Source organism: Ceratotherium simum, chromosome 13, assembly GCF_057802395.1.
Source record: "Ceratotherium simum simum isolate JZ-2026a chromosome 13, ASM5780239v1, whole genome shotgun sequence".
NCBI lineage: Eukaryota > Metazoa > Chordata > Mammalia > Perissodactyla > Rhinocerotidae > Ceratotherium > Ceratotherium simum.
In genome coordinates, this window is record NC_141912.1 from 26,109,551 (window position 1) to 26,127,888 (window position 18,338).

The 18,338-nt window shown below is 40.4% G+C and overlaps 1 non-coding gene across 1 annotated transcript; it reads left to right on the top strand.

Moving 5' to 3' along the window:
* The first annotated feature begins 16,658 nt into the window (after nucleotides 1-16,658).
* TRNAV-AAC (transfer RNA valine (anticodon AAC)) lies at nucleotides 16,659-16,731 on the top strand. Its single transcript has one exon. It is a non-coding gene; the product is annotated as a tRNA-Val (tRNA).
* The last annotated feature ends 1,607 nt before the right edge of the window (nucleotides 16,732-18,338 follow it).

Below are 18,338 nucleotides of genomic sequence, written 5' to 3' on the forward strand. Positions count from 1 at the left end.
ATAATTCAGCAGTCGAGTTCCTTGGTATTTACCCAATGAGGTGAAAACTTATATCCACAGAAATACCTGCACACAGATGTTTATAGCCTTTTTATTCATAATTGCCAAAATTTGGAGGCAAACAAGATGTCTGTCAGTAGGTGAGTAGATAAATATACTGTGGTACATTCAGACTATGGAATATTATTCAGCAATAAAAAGGAATGACCTACTAAGCCATGAAAAGATATGGAGGAAACTTAAATGTATGTTACTAAGTGAAAGAAGCCAATTTGAAAAGGCTACATACTGTGTGATTCAACTATACGACATCTGGAAAATGCAAAACTATGAAGACAGTAAAAAGATCAGTGGTTGCCAGGGGTTAAGAGGGAGGGAGGGATAAATAGGCAAAACACAGAGGATTTTTATGGCAGTGAAACTATTCTGTATGATACTGTAATGGTGGACATATGTCACTATATACTTGTCAAAACCTGTAGAATGTATAACACCAAGAGTGAACCCTAATGTAAGCAATGGACTTTGGGTGATAATGCCATTTCTCAGTAGGTTCATCAGTTGTAACACATCTACCATTCTGATTTAGGATGTTGATAGTGGAAGAGAACGTGTGTGGTGGAGGAGGGTGTATGTGAGAACTTTCCACTCAATTTTGATGTGAACCTAAAACTGCTCTAAAAGGTAAAGCCTATTTTAAAAAACAAACAAAAAACTAAAGAAAAAAAAAAAAAACAAGCAGAAAGAGCAAAGGGCTTATTCAAGAATCTTCTTTGTCGAGTTTGCTAGTATCCCATTGGTGAAAGTAAGTTGCAGTGCTCAGCCTAGAGAGAGTGGGAGCACTACAAAGTCACATGAAAAACAGCATGGATAGAGGGAAAGGGGAAGAACTGGGTTCATTAAGACAATAAACCCACCACAGGTAACAAATTATTTCTGGTTGATTTGACGCAGGAAGATCAAGAAAAATATCAACCTTTTTTATTACCTGGTTGTGTGCTCCACATATTCCAGTTTCTTACCCCAACTCCATCATCACCCCAGCCATGATCATGACCCCTCTGCCAATTACAACATCACTAAGCCTCGCTTGTCCCTCACCCTGTCCTTAACTCCATTTCTGCTATTCATCCCATCACTGAACTGAAAGTTAAGGGTGTCTAAGACAGAGTGAGAGGCTCAGAGATAAAATCAGTGTTTTTATTCTTCATTGTTTGGACACAAAGAGAAAGAAAGAAAGAGAGAGAGAGTGAGAAAGAAAAAAAGAAAAAGGAAAGGAAGGAAGGAAGGGAGGGGGAGGAAAGGAAAGGAGGGAAGGGAGGAAGGAAGGAAGCAAGGAAGGAAGGAAGGAAAGAAAAGAAAAGAAAGAGAAAGAAAAGAAGAAAGTAGTTTTGCTTTTAGGCCAAAGTAAAATTTGAGAACATAAACTAAGCACAAACAAGAAAAGACTGATTGTTCTATAGCCGTGATAACAAGTACCCACCAGAACCAATACTAAACCAATTCAGTCTATCAACGGTAACCATTCTGTGAACATACTTTTGCAGGACAACCAGTCACTGCCAACCCTTTCCTTCTGAAAGTCAGCCAGTCAGGGATGGCCTCACTTCAATAAACACACCTTTGCGTGCCAACCAAGCAACAGCACTCTCTCCCAAATAACCAGGTTTCCACAGATATGTCAACCCATTTAGCCTCTGAAAGTCTGCTTCCTTAAGCCCCTTCCCCCCAAAACATCATCCATTGGCTCTCTCAGAGGGTCTGAGCTTTACCAACACAGCTCTCTCCTGAAATGAGCTTTGACTTTGTATTTCAAGTATTGAGCAATGGTTTCCTCATCCTTTGAAAATGCCCCTTTGTCAAATCTGAAACCTTTTCCTAGGATTATATTTGTCATTAATTTTTCATTTTTGAAATTCTTCTGTGTTCTATACAGTAATGTGCCTCTGCAACCACAATGTTTTGTCATAAATGGTGACTTTGGTTGGCTTTGGTTCCTTTATATGAGTGTATTAACCAAATTCGGCAAAATCCCAACTTTTGAAAACACACTGATGGTAAGGCTTCATACATTCACTCCACAAATATTTAACAAATGCCTACTTTCTGTTCAGAACTGTTCATGGTCCCAGAAATCCAGAAGAACAACAGCAAAAAAATCTGTCCTCTGGTAAAAAGTCGACTAGTAGTTAAAAAAGGTAGGGGTGTGTGGGGGGAATGTGCAAGGTATCGGATTGTGATTATTTCAGCAATAAGCAATAGCGACTTCAACAGTCGCTATTGAAAAGGCAGTGCAAGGGACGAGGAGACAACCAGGTAGATGAAGCAGGTCAGGGTCACACGGAGACCAGGTGGACTGGACCCTGGGGAAAGGACAAGGAAACCCGGGCGCTCAGAGGGTTAGCGGCCATCAGCCACACATCTCCAACGCCACCTCTACCCTCATATCCTAATTTACTAAAATTTCTATCTGAAGGCTTTATGCCACATTTCCCATAAGTTGTTTTTTCTTTTGCTTTTGCCTGCCTTTGAAGATGGGGACAAAGAAAGTGTTACTGCTGAGGATTAAGAAGTAAAGTCAGCGTTTAATCCCAATTTTATGTCGGAGAGGTTATTTCCAATGTGTGAGGTGACTAAGCAAGATTAACTTTTATTCAAGAGAGAGGAACAGAAGTGATACTCGCTTGGCCCGTACGGGGATCGAACCAGGGACCTTGCCGTTATTAGCACCACGCTCTAGCCAACTGAGTTAACCGGCCAATTTTTAATTAATAATATAAAAAGAATGTTGACATTCCTGTGTTTGTATAAAATTAAAGAAAATCTTTCTTCTCCCTTTCCAAACGCGGCTTTTGTTTTTAGCTACTTTAAACCAAGATCAAGTAACATTGTTTCTTCAAGCCTCTTCCTGTTTTCCATTCCCCCTTTCTGCACTCCCGCGAAAAGAAAAAGATGGGACGAAAACTCGGCCTCCGGTAGAAACGAACTTCGCCTCTCTGGTGGAAAACAAGACTTTCTCAAACTCGTCGATTCCGCCCCGAGAAAACACAGAGAAACGTTCACAACAGTGGCTTCCTTCTTCCCAGCCCGGAAAGGATCTGGAAAGAGAAGCTGGTCGTCTCGAGCTTCACTTCCGAATGGGCAGATTCTGAAAGTGACTCTCCAGCCGGAATGGCTGGTGGATTTGCTCCCGGCTCGCGGTAGGGGGATTCCTCTCCATCCTGCAGGAAAGGAAATCTGCGGCAGCTCTGGGTTCCTAAGGACTGGGGAGATGCTCCTTCTCTGTGCTCCCCTGACAACGCCCGGCAGTGTGAATGTCTGCTGCTTCACTCCGCGATTTTATTATCATTACCTGCTTGTGTTCCTCTTTCTTCTCCTTGAGGGCGAGACTGTGCTGTCTTCATTCCTCTGGTACCCGGGTGCCCGCACAGCGGGTAGGTCCAGTAAAGTCATTCAGCGAAGGGGGGAAAGGTGTCCGGAAGGTCATTTCTGCTAATGATCTGATCTTCGAAATCGAGCGCGAGGATACTATGGGTCAGTCATATGTCATCAGGAGTTTCCATTTTTTCTTCTTTCCAGAATGTTACTTTCAACAGAAATCAATTCACCTCCTCCCCGGTGGAGTGTGGTGTTGGGATCGGAGATGGTGGAGAAAGATGCCCTTCAATAACAGCTCGGAGATCTCCGTTGGCCAAAAAGGAGCTTCTCTTCCAGGTCCCGCCTCTCTGGCTCCAGAAAGAATTCCAAGGTCTTCCTTCTCAGCCAGACTTCTTCCGCGTCTCTCCGCGGCGATCCGCGCCTGGGGCTCGTGGTCTCCCTCCAGGAGCCTCGCGCAGCCCAAGGTTCTCAAGTTCAACAAGCTTGGCTCGAAATTCTTTTTACACACGAAACACACAAGCACGGCGATGCAACCCAGGTTTAGCAGATGCGTGTGTGTGTGTGTGTGTGTGTGTCTGTGTGTGTGTGTGTCGGAGGAGACAAGTCTGAGCTCCAGAGCCCTCGCAGAGATCCTGGACAGGCAGCTCTTGGTCCTGGGCGATCTCCCAGCAACTCAGCGTCCGGCTCCGAGTTCGGTGCCCACGCAGGTCAAGGCCATTTCGAATGGAAAGAGGGATCCCAACCGTTTCTGAAGTGACAATGGCACTCGCGGGCGCTCTAGATTTTCGGGCCACTTTCCAGTTTCTCGGATTTCTATTCTGAAGGCTGAAAGAGTGACACTCAGCTGGCCACCGGGCCCCTGCTGTAAGAAGCCCCAGCAGCTGCGCAGACCTCCACGCGCTGGAGGGAAGGACTTGTCGGAATATCCGGTCTGAGTGGGGCCTCTTAACATGGGGTTTGGAGGCTGTTTCCAATAAAAACAAGATACAAACAAACGCTGAAGAATTAACAGAGCATGTGTGTTATCCTCAGCCAAGTTGAGCCATTAGCCTTCCAAAGTTTGTTACCCATACTCTTCCCCAAAATTTTAAAGCTATGTACCCCTGACACGTTTTTGACAACTAATTGATTTTTATCATGATTAAGTAGTTATTTTTCTTAGAGTTTTAATTGTTGACAATTTAAAAATGAAACTATTGCAACACTCGAATATATTGAACATAAATTCTGCATAATTTTATACAATCATTGTTTATGAAAAAATAAATGCATGAATAAGTACTTCTTTTACAGCCTTTAATCTTATGTCATTGTTTTCTTCTGGAACATCACTTTCCCACAAGTATGTTTCATAATATAAAATAATTTTATGCTTGAAATTATTTTAAGCTTCTCATAACCTACTTTATTGCAACAAAAATATATACACACATTACAATTAATTTGGGGAGGGCATAAGGGTCTAATTTTTGAGTTCCTCTGTACTGAATTATCATGAAAATTCTTCTTATACACAATCATAACAACAGAAATACTATGAATTTGAAAAACAATCAGTAAAATTAAAGGTAAATATAATTGAAAGTTTATCTAAATGATACAACTAGGTTTTTAAAATTAGTTCATACAATCATGGATAAATGTACACATTGCCATGATAACACAAATTTCAGCATTAATTTTATGCCTAGTTTATAACTACCGAGGAGATCTATTTTAATATACAAATAAAATAAAAGTAGATCAAGTTTTGTTATAGAAATGTCTCACAACTATTTAACGCTTTCTGCATTACCTGCAAAAAAATCACATAGTTATCCACCATAAATAATTATTTTTCACATTCTATTACTTTTGATAACTTGACTAGATTCTCCCTTAATTTATTAAAAGTCAATAATTGGAAATTTCTTGCCTTGCTGAAGCATAGTTACCTAGTTATTAGAATAATTCAATTTATCTTAGCCTTTCCCCAACTTTTCCAATTGTCCCTGTGTTAGTCATCAAAGTGTTTATTTATTCTGCTACAGTTACACTGGCCTATTTATTAATCCTTAAATACACTAGGCATAGTCTTACCTCAATATTTATTATGTACTTGCTGCAACTTCTTCCTAGAAAGATCTTCCCCAGATATCATGTCTCCTTCCTCCCTCCCTCCCTTCCTTCCATTTTTCCTTCCTTCTTCCTCTTCTTCCTTCCTTCGCTCCTCAGGTCTTCCTTTCCTACAGGTCATATGCTCATTGAATATTTCAATTAAAACCATATTCAAAATTCCAAACAAACACCAGACTTTCAATATCACTTCCTTGATTAATATTTATCCACCTCACTTATAAAGATCTCTATTTGACTTGTTTATTTTGTTTATTGTCTGTCACTCTTCCTCTAGAATGTTAGATAGATAATTTTGGCTCTTTTGTTCATTGCTGTACTGCCAGTAACCAATACAAGTGCTTGACACGTAGTATAAGCATTTGATAAATATTTGTTGGATGAATGAATGAATAAGTTAGTGAATTCTGCTTTCTTTACAGTAAAGTAGGATGCCTGACTAATGAAAGGACCTACACAGGCATATGTCTGATTTATCCATGTGCTGATAAGGCTACTGAAAAAGCTGGGAAGGAGTTAAGATACTTTTAGATTCAAATGAAAAAAATAGCAGGGCCCAAGTCTGGCATAAGGAATAGGGGGATAAGCTGTGAGCCACTATTGAAACTGTATGGAATACTTCACTGGAATTTTAATCCTATGCTTTTATCAGTAGTCCATCAAAGTTTGATTAAAAAACCAAACTTTAGCTAAATCAATTCCGAGGTGATTTGGGGCAGTCCAAGCTTCTCTTCTCAGTTTTACTCACCCCCTGGCAGATCTCATGTAGTCTCATCATTTAAATACTATCTATATGTTAGCAACTCACTCATTAATATCTTGAGTCTGAACCACTTCTTTAAACTCCAGACTGGTATATCAAACTGCCTAGCTGATATCTCCAGTTACAGGTCTTCTAATAGGCATCTCCAACTTAATATATTCAACATCAAACAATTGATCTCCCTCATCCCAATACCTTCTCTCATTTTCTTCCCCTTCTCAATTAAAGACAATTTCATGCTTCCAATTCATGAGGCCAAAGGGATTGGAGTCTTCTTCAATTCCATTCATCTCTCACTCCTCATGTCTAATCTGTCTGGCTATTTCTTTAAAATATGTTTAGAATCTATTTTTCACGACCTCAACTGCTACCATGCTGACCCAAGCCGCATTATATCGGACATGATATACTTCAAAATATCTTAATAGTCTTCCTGTTTCACCTTTTCCCCTCTAAAATATTCTCCATGGAGCAACCGTAGAGATTCTTTTTAACCTTAAGTCAAATGAAACCATTCCCTCACTGAGAAGCCAACAATGGCCCTTGCTTCACACAAAGTAAAAGCCAAAATCTTTACAATGATGTGCAAGATTTTATTGCATAGTTCATTAGTTCTTTAATCACTTCACCGTCTCTCCCTTTGCTCACTCCATTGCAGTTACAATTGACTTGCTTGCTTCTCCTTGAACACAAGACACATTCCTGACCCAGGGCCTTCGCACTGACTGATTCCTTCCTCTGGAACAGTTTTCCCATAGACATGGCTTCCTCCCTCACTTCCTTCAAGTCTTAGTTCAAATGCCACCACAGCAGTGTTATTTTATCTGAATATTACTCCCAGAATTCCCTTTTCACATTCTTGCTTTATTTTTCTCCATAGCACTTGTCATCGTTGAACAGATTACAGCATTTGCTTAATTTTTTAATACATGGTGTTTTCTCCCCACTGGTAAGTAAGTTCCATAAAGAGAGAGGGAATTGTTTGAGGATTTTTGCTTAGCCATTTTCTTATCTACAAAAGTACTGGCCACATACAGAAAACTCAACAAATATTTGTTGAATTAATGCACCAAATCAATGTTCAATTTTGTATATTCAAAAAATGAAATTCTGAGGAGTTATTGATCTTCCTGGAGTCATGAAGATAATAAAATTCATGTTTAAATCTAAATGTCTGGGTTTAACCCCATTCTGATTAAATATAGCTGTCTCGGATTAATACTTCCCAGCTTCTGATTGATTATTGACAACAGTGACTTCTCTTCCTTTTTTGTCATAGGTGTGTCAGCGTCAAAATCCTAACAATCTTCTGGAAGATATTCTTCCTATATAAAGTTGCATTATACCTGTAACTCATAACTCTCCTTGGTCAATGGCATAAATGATTTTTGACTTAGAATAATAATGACCATTAGGGGAATTTTAACATGTCAAAAACAATAAATTAATACATGTAAGAAGAACTCTGAAAAACAATTAGCTCTAGTCAGAAATGGAGTAACCACATTCCACTCACCTCTCGCGTTAAACGCAACTAACAATCTGGGACAGAATGCATGGAACAGCTATCTGAGGACTCTGAAAAGTAAATGGTAGACTCAGGTTGGGGAAGAAAAGCAGAATTAAAGTCTCACCAAACTGGCTGGGAGTGTCTCACTTCCTATTCTCCAGTAGCTCCCAGACCAGACTCAAAGGCAGCCTAAAACCCAGACCTGCTCCAGCCCTCAGGCAATCTCCCCTGTGCTGGTGACAATGGCAGCAGCAGCTGTGCAAGCATAAAACTCTGAGGGAGGGGAAACCTTGTCGCTGACGAGAGAAACTGATCCAAGAGCATGGAGGGAATCTGAATTGCTTTTACTTGCTATCTTCTCACCGCGTGGCCCCAGAGAAAGACTCAGCTGAGCTAAGTGCACAAAAGAGCAAGGAAACTAAATCCCGGTCTTCTAGCCAGAGCACTAGGAAAAGGATCCCCAGGGATATGGAAAGTGGGAGATTGCAGAAGAGAACTCAGAAATGTGAACTCATAAAGTTGTTTATGAACTTGGAGACTCAATTCTGAGCTGTGCATGTGTATATCTAACAATAAATGTCATACCAAAAGTATTTTTTAACATAGGTATTTTTTAACAGCTATACATAGGTATAATTTACCATAACATGGATCCATTTTGAGTGTACAATTCAACAGTTTTCTTTTTAAATCTACAAATCTGTGCAAATATTATTATAATCCAATTTTAGAATATTTCCATTACTCCAAAAAGAAACTTCATGCCCTTTTGCAGTCACTTCCTATTCTGTTCCCAGCCCCAAGCAACCCCTAATCTACTTTCTGTCTCTAAGATTTGCTTTTTCTGGACATCTCATATTAGAGGAATCATACAATATATAGAGTTTTGCTTTGCTTTCTTCCATTTGACCTAAGGTTTTTGGGTACATTCATGTTTTAGCTTGTATCTGTATTTTGTTCCTTTTATTGCCAAATAGTATTCCATTGTATGGATATACCACAATTTATATTCCCATTCACCCACTGATGTACATTTGAGTTGTTTCCACTTTTTGGCTAATATGGATAATGCTGCTATGAACATTTGTATACAAGTATTTGTGCAGATATATGTTTTCATTTCTCTTGTGTAGATATCTAAGAGTGGAATTGCTGGATTATATGGTGAATTTATGTTTAATCTTTTAAGAAATTGTCAAACTATCTTCCAAAGCAGGTGCACCGTTTTGTGTTCTCTCCCAGAAAAATATATGAAGGTTTCAGTTTCTCTACATCCTCATCAACCCTTGCTATTGTCTGTCTTTTATAATATGGCCATCCTTGTGAGTACGAAGTGGTATCTCATTGTGATTTTAATTTGCATTTCTCTAGTGACTAATGATGTTGAGCATCTTTCCATGTGCTTCGTGGACATTCATCTCTGTTCTCTGGTGACATGTCTATAAAAATCCTTTGCCCACTTCTTAATTTTGATTATTTGTTTTCTGTTTATTGAGTGGTAAGGATTCTTTCTATATTCTGGATCCAAGTCCTTAATTGAATATTTGACTTGCCAATATTTTCTCCCAGTATGCTGCCTGTCTTTTCACTTTTTAAATGATATTTTCTGCAGTGCAAATGCTTTAAATTCTGATGGAGTTCAATTTGCAATTTTATCTTTTATATACTTTTCATGGGGCATTTCAGTAATCTTTACCTATTCCAAGGTCACAGAGATTTATTCTAATGTTTTCTTCAAAGAGTTTCATAGTTTTACCTCTTACATTTACATCTATGATCCATTTTGAGTCAATTTTTGTTAATTTACAAAAGTTAAACAAAATTAACTCAAAGCTAATTTAAGTTAATTTGATGTGAGGTAAATTTGTGTTTTTTTCGTGTGAATATCAAATTGTCCCTGTACATTTGTTGAAAAATCTTTCCTTCGCTCATTGAATTATCTTGGCACTTTTGTTGCAAATCAATTGATAATACATGTAGGGGGTTATTTCCAGACTCTCAGTTATGATCTGTTCATCCGTATGTCTATCCTTATTGTCAGTACCGCAGTCTTGGTTACTCTAGCATTGTTGAAAGTTTTCACACCAAGAAAAGTAAATTTATAATTTACCTTTGTTCCTTGTTTTCAAGATTATTTTGCCTTTCTTTTGTCTATTGCGTTTCTATATGAATTTTAGATAGGCTTTTCAAATTATGCAAAACAAACAGACACTTGGCTGAGATTTGGATAGGAATTACATCGAATTTATAGATAAATGTGGAAAGTATTGTCTTCTTAACTATATTCTCATCCATGAATATAGAATGCCCCCGCATTTGTTTAGATCTTCCCTAATTTCTTCCAGCAGTCTTTTTGCAGTGTTCGGTGTACTAGTAGTGCGCTTTTTGGAGCCCAGAAGAAAGAAAGCAGACCTGTCTGGAATTTTCCTCAGGAGGGAAAAATGATCTGCACAATGAGCAGGAGCTGAGTCCTCCGAGCCCTTTGGAGGCTCCTGATGTGCTTCCTCTGATCTCAAACCTGTGAGCAGCTTTGCCTTTTCTGCAGGTTTTTTAGAGAAAGAGGAAAAAGGAAGGAAGCCTTCCTGGAAGACGTTTCTCTGTGTCCTTTCTGGTCTTTTCTGGTCAGAATAGAGGGTTTGAGAAAGGCAAAATTTCCCAGTGAGCGAGGTTTATTTCTGCTGAAGGTGGAATTTTTTCTTTATTTTTTCTCTAGTCCCGATAAATTGGGAAGGGTGAAATGAGAAAACTACAAAAATGTCTCCCATTCTCTGAAGAGCTACTGCAGGAAATAATGATTAAAACTTTTCAGAATCATGAAAAATACCTTGCCTTGTTAGCTCCACTTATGCTCAAAAGAAGACACTTCTTTTAGTGGATCTGCAAAAAAAAAAAAAAAACAAAGGGAAAAGCAAGTGTAGTAATGGGGTGGGGGGAGGTGGGGAGAATGCAGATGCATGAGCCATGTCTCATAACTGTACAAAGGTGGAATCTATACTTTTTTATTCATCGTCAGAGAACAGTGTTTTGCCCACTGAATCTAAGCCCCTATTCTAAACCAATTGAATTGGATTATCCAGGTGAGGGATTCAGGTCTGGAAAAAGAGGATAGTTAATATTGAGACAAACTCCCCCTGAAGAAAATTTGGAAAGCTCTGGTAAACATAGATGTAGTTTGAAGTTTGAATACATGACATTGGTTTTAATAAGAAAGTATTTTAACTAAGAGTTCTAAACTATCTATTAATGAAACCTGTTTCCTGAGTACCTACTATGTGCTAGGAACTGAGCCACATAAACTATCAAGTCAGTAAGACACTGCCAGACACTTCAGAAATGGGGTTGTGGGTTTTTTAGGAACTCATTCAAGCGGGTCCCAGGTGGTATTTAATGGTTTGTGTTGAAAGTCTATGAAATCTTCTGGAACCAGAGATGAAATTAAATCTTGAAGTAGGATCTGGAATGGAATTAATTTATAAACATCATAAAACACCTATTGAAAGCCACCAAAATAAATAAATAGATACATCTCTGTTATTTTGGTTACTGGGGAAAGAACTGCGAAATGAGAGGGTTGTGATAGCTGTACCACACAAGCATAAAAGGTCCAAAGATTACTCTTCCCAGGCTTAAAACCACTGAGGCAGAAGGAGTCCAGCCCTTGTTGGTGCTGCACAGAGCTTACTAAGTTCACAAGCATATGTCCTCCAAAGCCTGATAAAGCCTTGAGAAAGGAATGTGTCACTCACTTCATTGGTCCATCCAGCTCAGAGCTCTGTCTCTGGCATTTTAGACACTCTGTGCCAGCGATCAAAGAGGGGGCATGAGAGATTCTTGCCTTTGCACATTGAGGGAAATCCAGGCCTGCCAGTGCTTGAGTCAGAGCTGAATTGGGAGGACTGAGTGTGTAGTGGGTGCAAGAAATGGCATATTAGAGAAAGGAGCCCCCATGCACTGGCATATACAAGAGTATTTGTAGTATTCTATTATTATGATTCTTCACATAGAGTAGAATCATCTGTAGAATTTATAAAATATACTTATCTAGAGAGTGTAAATACATAAACGTAACAGATAAAAATTAATAAAAATATATGTAGAAAAAAATCTTACCACCTAGAGGACAGAAAAGAACTTAAGAAACAAAGACTTTAAAAGCACAAACAGTAAAGCAAAGCATTGGTGTAGTTTACTTCATCCAAATCAAAGATATGTCCAAGTAGGCCACAATGGAAAATTAAATAGACAAATTGTGACAAAAGCAAAAAATAGTTGAAGCATTTAAAAATGCCAACCTAATCTATATAATATAGTAAGAAGTGAGGAAAATCAGCAAAATCAGACAGAAAGCTCAATAGAAAATGGGTAAAGAATAGGGACAGGATACTCATCAGAGCCAAGATAGAGAAGAAGCATCTGAAAAGATTAAACATTTTTTTAACATTTAATATTATTAGCAATATATGACAAGTCAACATATAATGATATATTATTTTACTTACATTAAGTTGAATGACTTAGAAAGATGAATGTGTCAATTATTGCAGGAATGAGGGTATGATAACCCTCCTGTCCTGCTGATGGAAGTTTATGCAGCCATTCTGAAGAGCAGTCTACTACTTTTTACTCAAGTTAAGATTATTCATACCCAATGATCCACATATTCTGCTCCTAGGTGTGTATGATTCCCCTTCTCTCCCCACACGCAAAAATGTCACAAGGGCACAGATTGTATCATATGTGTAGGTTAATTGCAGCATTATTTTGGATTTTTCAGAAGCAGATTCAACCTCGATGCCATCATTGGACGGTAGATAGGTAAGTGTGGTTAATGCATAATATTGAATATTACGCAGCTATGAGACGTGATAGAGTAGCTGTACAGGTAACATGTGTGAACTGTACGGAGAGAGTTTCTTTAAAAAGATACTTAAGATACTAAACTTTTTTCCTTTATTACACTAATCATTCTGCTTTCTGGTTTTCAAAATCTTGCTGCTGCTTTCCACTTTCTCATCTTTTTCTCCTTCTGCATTTATACCTTAAAACATCCCTAATATCCCCTGTAGTGTAGTTTGAGATTGACAGAAAGCAAATGCTGTGCTTAATTTGCCATAATTATTATTAGGTCTTTGTCTGACTCACTGAGATTTTTCATTACTATGAAACCCCAAGGATTAGTGAAATAGTAGGTGGTGATAGGGAATCACCATTTATATTGGGATTAAAATACTAAAGAGGCTAGAAAATAATTTTTATGTGGAATTTCACTATCTCTCATTTCACCACTGACCATGTCAATCTAATGAGGTTAAGCTGAAGAAACAAATGTCAGATCCAGGACATGATCAGAACTTCATTGGCAAGCTGTTGCTATTTCTGATCATGCTTCCTAAGTTCTGACAAATGCTGGCTCACTTACCACTATCCTCCCTCCTCTACTGCTCCAACTTCTCAGAATATAGAGCTAAGGGACAGGACCCACATGAGCTCCACTTTTAGGAAGCCAAAAATGAGATTATCCTCTATTCTTGAGCATTAATTTCTCTCCATGGTGCTGGACTCAGGGCCTGCTCAGGCCATTGTATCCCTGGCCTCCTGTTTGTTGGCTGAGGCTGGCACATTCCATATGTCCCTAGCTTCCACAATAGTCTCCCAAATCAGCCATTAATTCTGTGCTCTGAGAATATTTGGCAATTACAGGCACTTGTGCTTTGTTGAAAATGCTTTTAGGTGGCTCCTTATGGTAGCCAGAAAGAAATGAGGGAACGTAGATGTCAGGAAGACCCCAGAACCCTTCAGTCCACTGGAGCCAGCATCATCCAGATGGGAAAGATTGTAAAACAATTTCTTGTTCTCTCTGTTATTAAATAAAAACCTAGGACAAAGGGATCAATGTTTGGTTTATTTTGGATCTAGTGGGAACAAAACTAGGGCCTTCTGCATGTAACGTGTGAGTGATAACCACTACACTAAGGCACAGTGTCCTTGCTGAGGAGGACAGGGACAAACAGGAGAAACAGCAGGAAGCCAGCAACACATTGGCTACTGTTACCAGGTCCAAAGACAGTCTCATCACAAGCTTAGGTAAGGAGGATATTATAAATGCTAAGTAACTTTATAGGCATCTCACTTGTCACAAGTTTGAAAAGATAATCAGTTAGAATACACTGGGAAAATGTAAGTTTAAATGTCTAAATGTCCAAAACTGAATTCTTGATTTACACCTGGTCCTTGTTTATTCATTCATTAATTCATTCATCCATCCATTCATTTGTTCAAGGAATATTAATTGAATTCCTATTATGAGACAGAGATTACTAAGTAGCTGGGAATAAAGTGGTGAACACAATAGACAAAATATCCTTTTCCTCATAGAACTTATGTCTTAGTTCTGAGCCTACAGTAGTTGGTGATTAAATATGCCTTTTTTTGATGAAAATTGTAACCACACTTAGCAGAACATTTTTATCAACTCCCCTTCTTCAGGATTGGTGCAGTTTGGTCCCCTGGATGTTGTTCACAAGGCTAAGTTGAGATAATTATTCACGAGGAAGCTGCAATATAGGCAACAAACTATAATAAATACATAGAATGGTAAAAGTATATACACATGTGTGTACATATATATATATATTTCATCCCTGGTAATTGATCTTAATGAATAAATTTTTCTGCCTTGACTTTAAACTTCCCAAAACCAAACCCAGTCTCTTTATTTCCTGCTGTACACATTTGCCTGAACACTCCCCTGTCTTGTTTTCAAACCTCAAGAAACTGTCTCATTTAGGAGTGTTCAAAGTGGGTGACTGAATGAATCTCACTACCAAGGTCCTGACAGGCTACCAGCATAAGGAAAAGAACACTCAAGTTGATGTCCTGTCTGATAAGATTTTAATTCTTCAGGTTATTAAGCTTCATAAAGAAGAGACTATGAGACCATTTTCCCCTTAGACAACAGAGAAGAATGTTTTGTACCTGCATCCCCTAGGGGCTCAAATGAAAGTGAGCCCAGCCTGCCCTGGAAAGATGGCGTTTCAGTGATGCCCAACTCTTCACAAAGGTGAAGGCTCTCTGAGATTGCTCTGGACGCAGTGCCAAGTAATACATTCATCCCTGGGGCCAGGGAGATTGACAGGGAAAGATTGTCTTTTATGCAGAATTTCTCAGCAAAGAAAGCTGAGGACCAATATCCAGTAAGTAAAAATACATGTGGTGTTCACTGCACAGTTCTTTCAAATGTTATGAATGCTTGAAACATTTATCATAAAATATGGGCCCTCTGCATTCATAGTTTAAACAAAAGGCAAGAGGTCTTTTGGTCAAAATGGAAAATGTCTTGTTCCTCTTGGAACAGTCAGTTCTTTCCCACCCATCACATTTGGATTAAATCTAAATTCCATACCGTGGAGGGTCTTCCTTTATCTCCCTGATCCGGCATATGCTATTAGACTCTCACTGGAATGAATTTCCGTGAGGAAAAGGAATAAATAAAGGCACGATCTGATTCAAACCTACAATTGGAGCTCCTCACACTGCATTCAAAATCTGTGCCATATTCACCCCACTGCAGGAATCCCCTCTCCATTCAAGGCTCTTCAACCACCTCACACTTTTTTTCCAACACTAAGTCACATCAATTCTCCTAGCAAGTATTTCCTGACCATTAAGACTGGAGCAGATGGCGCTTTTCTGTCCTCATGGGAGATAATCCTGTGACTTTTATAGCCGTCACTCCATGCAGCACTCTTGTTGTAACTAAATTACTGTGTGCAAACTTACCGTTATGATCATCATAGGTCCCCCTTCCCTCCTTCCAGTTGGTCAGTTCCTTTAGGGTTGCGATACCTCCAGTGACTAGAATGGGACTGGGCTATTCGAAAGTTTCTTTAAAATAAACATCAATCCACATTGCTGAGGAAGCTTAACACACTCATATTGTTAATTATAATAGCTGTTTATCCTGCTGATCTGATCTCAAAGCAAAAAAAGGTGAGACTAGGATTTTGCTAATGAAAAACATGCCTCTTTCCTCCACTACCCCCAATATTTCCATCAGGTCATGTTTTAGCTGCCACAAAAGGGAGCCAGGCTGTGACCTTCCCCAAAGGCCCAGAAGCCTCTGTCCTGTCATTAGTTTCTCATGACTACCCTGGGGACAGGACTTTTTCGCCACTGAGCACCTTTGCAAGGGCTCAGACTTAGAACCTAGTAGAAGGCAGATCACCTCCAGTACCCAGAGAAAGGAAAGTGACGTGGGAGAATTGAAATGGGGTGAATAACAAAGAGTCAGGTAGATCACAAGGATCATCTTCCTGCTATAAGCAGAAAGCACACACCAAGTTTACATGTTCCAGGGAATGACGCAGAACAGAAGAGAAAGGTTCGTTTGATGTCGGCTAGATTTCCTTGCCAGCTTCCACTGTGACAAACTTCCCAGCCACCCCCACCGCCCTCGCCTGACAGACAGCTGGGCACAGTGCGCCGCCCCTCCCTCTGCCCCTCACTGTCTCCAGCCATTGCCCGAGGAAGTTCCCTGAGCTCCGCCAGTCGGTTCTAGTTCCTAAACGGCAATTTTCAGTCATTGAGAGATGAAGATCAGAGGGTCCCACCAGGTCAGAGAAGTGTGCGTGGAACATATCTAACAATTTCTTGAAATAAAATTTTCCAGGAGACTGCCTAATGTTTCCCCGCCTGCTGCTTGCAACGTAACTGGGGCTTTGGGAGTAGCACTGGGCTGGCTATGAGTTATCGAGTTTAGATATTGTTGATTTTAAGAATCGGAAAGTGTAGAGGGAAATATTGCCCCTCAACTAAGAAAATATCCTGAAAGAAACGATAAATTTAAGACTACTTTTATCTAATTGAGGAATGTAAAGGAGCATGACCGCGTGAGTTTCCGTAGTGTAGTGGTTATCACGTTCGCCTAACACGCGAAAGGTCCCCGGTTCGAAACCGGGCGGAAACAGTTTGTGCTTTTCCCTCAAATTCTGAATTTTCTTCCAGAAATTTTGTATCTGAATCTCTTTTCGTTTCTACCAAGCCTTAAAACGCCGCGCTCCCTTTGCATTCCCGGACTTTCAACTTCACGAATGAGATACTTCTCCACTGCTGGACGCCTGATAGAACCGTCTTAGGGAGAGTCATTCAAGAACCTACTTAACACTTCCAACGGAGGCACTTTATTTTTAAGCGTGAAGACAAAAGACACGCTTGTTTTTAGGCCTAAGAAGCAGAACAATAAACAAATAGTCTGCATAAATTTCCTAGTGTTTTAAATGGATTCACATTCTTACTAAGTCCAGGCCTCTGCACCAGCAAAAGGAACTTTCTTAGTGAGTTGAACACGAGCCAAATATGATCTACTTAAGTGGGCTTTGAACCCACACAAAGATACACGTTAACGACTCACTCATTTGAAAAGAGAGACTGTCCTGCATGGTTCATGTTCTTGAGTAAAATATGAGACAAACACACACAACCAAGTCACTGGTAAACCTTTCCCCATCTTCTTCCTCACCTCCGAAAACCCCAGGCAAATGGCCCCACTCACTTATCTAGAGCATGCCGGCTCCCTCCTCCCATGGGAGTGGTCTTTCTCAGAGCTCAGTGATCTCCAACAGCTGGGCGCTGTGCCCCTGGGAAATGTCCAGCAAGAGCATCTGCACGTCCAGGTTCCTTGCGAGGATCTCAGGGCACAGACATGCAGAGAAACACACCCGAACCCCATCTAAATCCACCTGGAGCGTCCTGGATCTAAGTGGAACTTCCTGTTGATCCCATTGAAGCCTAGCGCGTGACCTCCTGGCACTCCTGGCGCGCTCCTGAGCGCCCTGAGCCGAGCCTTGCCCTGGAGAGGGCGGTCCACCCCAGGGCTCTGCACGACTCCAGGTTTCCCTAAAGCGCGCCCCGCAGTGGAAACGCCCCCTAGCGGAAAGGCGTTGACCAAGCTGGCTGTGAACCGAGCTCCTGAGGTCTCCATGGGGACCAGGAGGTGGGAGCACCCCGGGAAGCAGTCGTCATGAGAGGCAGAGTCAGCAGTGGGCTCTGTTCCCCTGAGATCTCCCTGCAGAACCTTGTCTTATCCATCTCCCTCCCTGCGATGCCCCCATACTTCTCTTCTCCCTCGTCTCCAAAGGTCAGGTGATACCTGATATTTGTCTGGCAATAAATACATTGCCGCCGACTGGTAATGTCCACTCGAGTGGCCGCCGAGTCTCGGTTTCGGACGGTTTCCTTTCAGAAACCCAGAAAACCCTCAGGGGGGCACTTTGGCTCCCTAACAAAGCGGAAATAAGCCCCTCCACACCCCCTTAGGGGCCTCATTCTATTCACACCCCAGCAACCACGTGCTGGAGGTGGACCCAGACAGAACAACCGTCACATTTCCAGCCTGAGGCAAGAGCGCGAAGGACCCGTGTTGTAGTGCAGTTCTAACCACGTCCGCTAGGAAGTTTAGGAGAATCTTCAGAGCGGAGTGGAAGGATCCTAGATCCTGCGTTGGTTCGATTTCAAATACGTCTAGGGAGGAAGTTTAGGAGATTTCTTCAAAAGCCAATCTCTTCAGAGTATAGC